The sequence below is a fragment of the Myripristis murdjan genome, chromosome 12, assembly GCF_902150065.1.
Source record: "Myripristis murdjan chromosome 12, fMyrMur1.1, whole genome shotgun sequence".
NCBI classification, from domain to species: domain Eukaryota; kingdom Metazoa; phylum Chordata; class Actinopteri; order Holocentriformes; family Holocentridae; genus Myripristis; species Myripristis murdjan.
The window spans coordinates 222,501-227,500 of NC_043991.1; the positions used below are offsets into that span (position 1 = coordinate 222,501).

Sequence of the window (5,000 nt, forward strand, 5' to 3'; positions counted from 1 at the left end):
ACAGACACCTGGACAGGAAGCTGGACAGACACCTGGACAGGAAGCTGGACAGACACCTGGACAGACACCTGGACAGGAAGCTGGACAGACACCTGGACAGACACCTGGACAGACACCTGGACAGACACCTGGACAGGAAGTGCCAAATGGAGGCGGTGAACAGGAGGGACAAAGCCGACTGTATGTTTTCAGGAGGTTCGATCCCCTGCAGCACCACACCGTCAGCCAGAGCGCTGCTGGGGGCGGGGCTGCTGGGGGGCGGGGCTGCTGGGGGGCGGGGCTACGCTCAGCTGACGAGAACAGAGCCAATGAGCTCATAGGAAGGCGGGCTCTGTTGTCGGGTCTGTACTGGATCCTGTCCAGCAGGTGGCGTAGAGGAGCAGCCCTGCCAGCTGCTGTCAGGCTCTTCAGTGAACACCTGTCCAAGTTTCACACTCTGATGTATTTATTTTTAATTCACCTATTTATTTATTTATTGTCTTTTTAAGTTTGTCAGCCTGAGGTCTGATGGCCCCAAAGTTATTACTGTTGCTGAAGCTGCTGTGACATTTTAAGTTCCTGTAAAGGATTATTAAAGTTTCTATCTATCTGTAATATAATATATATAATGATTATTTTAGAGAAATGCATCTTCATGTTCTGTTAATTTAAAAGAAAAAAAAAAAATTCCACAGAAATTCTCTGGTAATTTTAAGAAAAGTTTATCAATTTATCAGTTCAATTTTCCACATAAAAAATGAAAAATAAAAATCTGGAACACTGAATTCTATAAAATGATTACACACACACACACACACACACACACACACACACACACACACATATATATATGATTATATACATATATGTGGTATCAAGCTTTTTAGAAAAGTCTGGAGGGACTGATTTATTATAAATTCATAAAAACCATAAAATTACCTCAAAAAAGTTAATTACCACAAAATTCGGGGAATTAAACAAAAATACCAGAAAAAATAATTATAGTTATTATCAATCTAGATTTAAATTTGGCTCTACAGCCTGAAACATAGAATTAAATGTGAATACATTTATTTCTAAAATTAAAATTAACCCCAAGGAAAAAAAGTAAAAATAAACTTCAAAAATTTAAAAATGAAAAACTCAAAATAAAAGCCCTCCTTGGTTTCAGAGCTCAGAACGACACGACAGTGAGTGAACATGCACAGTTCTGATCATTTCATTTGTTTTTATTTCGTTGTTTTGTATAAAAGCGGGCCCCTGCTGGGTGGGCGGGGCTGCAGGCCCCTGCTGGGTGGGCGGGGCTGCGGGCCCCACCTGGCCGATCGAGGTTGACAGAGGTACAAGTGTTTTTGTCTCATGAAAAATAAATATCAAGTCTCTCGCCTTCGATCCAAATCTACACACAAACTGGAACTGTACAAAGTGAATGAAGGTCAAAACACAGGTAGAAATCATCATCATCGTCATCATCATCATCATCATCATCATCACCTCTTCCACTACCATCTCTAATCTCAACAACAACAATAAGAATAAATAGAGCTGCAAGTAGCAATTAAAGGGGGCCAAGCACCACGCAGCGCATCCGTCCTGTATGCAGCGCCGCGCTCCTCGCCGTCGCCGTCGTGCTCCTCGCCGTCATTGTTGTGGTCATTGTTGTCGTGCTTGTGGGCGCGCTCATGCTCGTTGCTGTCATGGTCATGGTCATTGTCGTGGTCATGGTCACTGTCACTGTCGTGGTTGTCATTGTCATGGTCATTTCTGTCATGGTCGTACTCGTGCTCGCCGCTGTCGTGGTCATCGTTGTGGTCGTGGTCGACGTTTTTGTCGTGGTCATCGTTGTGGTCATGGTCGTCGTGGTCGTGGTCGTCGTTGTGGTGGTCGTGGTCGGCGTCACCATGGAAGACCTCAGACAAATATCTCTGCTCATGTTCTCTACATCACAAGTGGAATGAAGTCTCTAGAACGTTCCTGTACAAGGTTCTCCACTCTGTCACGCCTCACCGGCGCTGAACCCTACTGAAAATTCACATTATTATTTTTTTTACTAAACAAGCCATATACGGGGATCCACACGAGCTACAAACATAAAAGAAAGTTTGCTAGATTCATCAGAACATGCCAGAAAATTCAGCGCCTCACTAATGCCAATCTGAGTGAAACGTCACAGGGCACGCCTCGCGGTTTGGACCACATCTGAACCTCGGTGTGGCACCGGTCTGCGGGTCGCCGAGGCCACGCGACCCGGACAGCCTCATGAGCTAAAATGAGCTAACAGTCGCAGAACAGCATGAAGAAGAAACGGAACAAAAACGGCGTAGCACAGGATATGCACATCCGCCCTGTTGCCATGGAGACAGAGATCGGATCTCTCTGCAAACACGAGTGGAAAGAACTCTTTACGACGTTCCTGCACTTAAGTCAACTTTTGTTTCCACACGTTCACACCTGGCCAGAAAGCAGCTTCTGTATCAGCTTCGCCAAACTTCATGGAAAAATTAATGGTTTTTTTTTTGTTTGTTTTTTTTTGCTAAGCGGCCACTTTTCTGGATCCACACATGAACAAACCTTAAGCAGAGGTTCCAGATCCAGCAGAACATGAGAGAACACGTGGGGGGCAGGAGGAAGATGAGCTCACAGTGGCAGAGGATGATGAAGAATAAAATGAGTGAAGCGACAGGGAGCCTGGTGCTTGGCCCCCAACAGCAACATCCTGGGGCCCCTGGGCGACTCTGACGCCGCCTCACTTTGCTCTCCGCAGGACGTCCCTTCACCCCGCTGGGACAGTCTCCGTGTGTTCTGTCCCGCTCAGTCCGACCAGCAGGGGGCATCGCAGCGCCCCACTGCAGCTGGTCCTCATCACCTGTCCGAGCTGGGGGTTTGGCCCCGACACAGAGGGGCCCGAGTTTTCCCTTTGAAACCAGAAAATTCACCGGGTTTCTTCCAGAAACATCTCACATTAAATCACATGGAAGTTACCAGAATATTACCACATAATTATCCCCAAAACTGCTGGCAAAATGGCAGGAAAATGTCCAAGAAATTTCCAAAAACATCCCAGAATTTAAACAACAGAAAAAACAAACAAACAAACAAACAAACAAAAAACAAAAGAAAAAAACAACAACTAGAAAATTGGCAAAAACCAAAGTGTTATCATTATTATTATTAATGCTGTTGTTGTCATTGTTATTGATGGTAGTAGTAGTAGTAATAATAATAATAATGATATTAATGACACCCTTTCATAAATTAAATGGAAATCAAAAAGATTCACACAAAATACTAAAACAAGCTCTCAGAGCTTTACAGAGAAAACATACTTTAAAATATTTAAATTATTTAACAATAAATAACTGAATAATAAACAATTAAATAAAAGACCAGAAAATAAATAAAACCAGGACATTCTTAAAAAAGTAAAAACTTTAGAAATGACTAAAATAGAGTAGAAAATTACTTTATTAAAAAAAAAACAACAAAGATTATTAAAAAATGTACAAAAAACAACCAAATACCCCCCAAATATTATTAATAAAAATAATAAACAAAAATATTAAAAACAAATAAAGTGAATTTTGTTCAGAGTTCAAGAAAAGTTTTGCTGTTGAACAAAGAAAATGGAAAAAAATTGTGTAAAATTTAGATCACTATAACTAAATATATAAATCTAAAAATGAATAAATACAAAAATGTACAAATAAAATAAACCAAACTGTAAAATTAGGAGTTTTTCAGAGTGACCATCAGCCTTGATGAAGATGATGATGATGATGATGGTCCTCTTTCATTTTGGGGGCAAAAGTTTTTGCAATTATTTCCCCATTTTTCATTTTTCCCAGTAATTTTGTGGCTTTTTTCAGCTCCTTTACTTTTGAACAGTTTTTCCCAACATTCATTAAAGAAAAGAAAAAAAAAAAACTAAATAAAAAAATAAAATCACAAACAGGAAGAGCAGTGAGGACTGCGCAATATCCTTCAAAATAAAAGCTCGACCCTCAGCTCCTGGTTTCAAAGGGAAACTCTGGAATTTGGCACCGACACAGGAAGTCCTCGTGAGGAGGAACAGCTTGTGGTTCCTGTCTGAGAACCGCAAGAACATTCCTCTGCTGTCCCGGAGAACCGAGCCGATCCAGACCGAGCCGATCCAGACCGAGCCAGTCCAGATCATCACTTTTTAAACATTTTCATTTGTTTTTTGTTTGTTTGTTTGTTTGTTTCCAACACTTTGAAATCCAGCAACTCGTGGGCAGTAAGGCTTTTAATGTGACAGGTTTTCATTAACCTTTTTAGTTTTTCACTTTTTTTGAGGTAATTTCTTGTTTGTTTGTTTGTTTACTACTACTGCAGTAGTTGTCTTCTAATTTAATTTTAAATAAATATTTGTAATAAGTATAAATAGTTTTTTTTTTTTTTTTTTTGCTAATTTCCCAGTTGTATTGTTCTAATTTTCAGGGGGGGTTTTTTGCATTCTGGTAACTTTTTACTGGAAAATTAACAAAACAAACAAAAAAGTATTTCTTAAAAAATCAAATCTATTTATAATTATTATAAATATAAAATTAAATTAAGAAGATGACCACATCAAAATCACCCTGACGAATGTTTAAAAAAAGAAAAAAATAAATGAAACAAAAATAAAAGCAAATAAAAAGAATTTTGTTCAGCCAGTGAAAAAACGTCTCAGGCGGTGAAAGCGCTGCTGCCCGCGGCCGCGAGGTTTCAAAGGGTTCAAGAACAGGAAGTGGACATGAGGTACAGTTACAGTTCGCCACCGAGCAGGGAGGGGGCGCTCTCTGCTCATCTGCGTATCTTTTGTTTTGAAAAGTTTCCTTCCTGTCCAGCGGAACTGAAGTTTGTGGTTTCAGGTTGGAGGGGTGGCGGCTCGGGAAGCCTCGCCATCGACTGCTACTAAAATCTGTCCGGGTTTAGCCACGCCCCCCCACCGCCCTCAGGAACCGTCTCTTTAATTCCCTTTGTAGTCCACGCCCATCCCGACCAGCAGCCCCGCCCCCGAC

The 5,000-nt window shown here is 41.0% G+C and overlaps 1 protein-coding gene across 1 annotated transcript in view; it reads right to left on the bottom strand.

Annotated features, from left to right (window-relative positions):
• Nucleotides 1–4,981: 4,981 nt before the first annotated feature.
• Nucleotides 4,982–5,000, bottom strand: part of dcc (DCC netrin 1 receptor) — a gene marked incomplete at its 5' end in the record, with an annotated part of 45,164 nt that continues 45,145 nt past the window's right edge. The window contains one exon of the mRNA XM_030065729.1: nucleotides 4,982–5,000. This exon is cut by the window's right edge and continues 188 nt beyond it.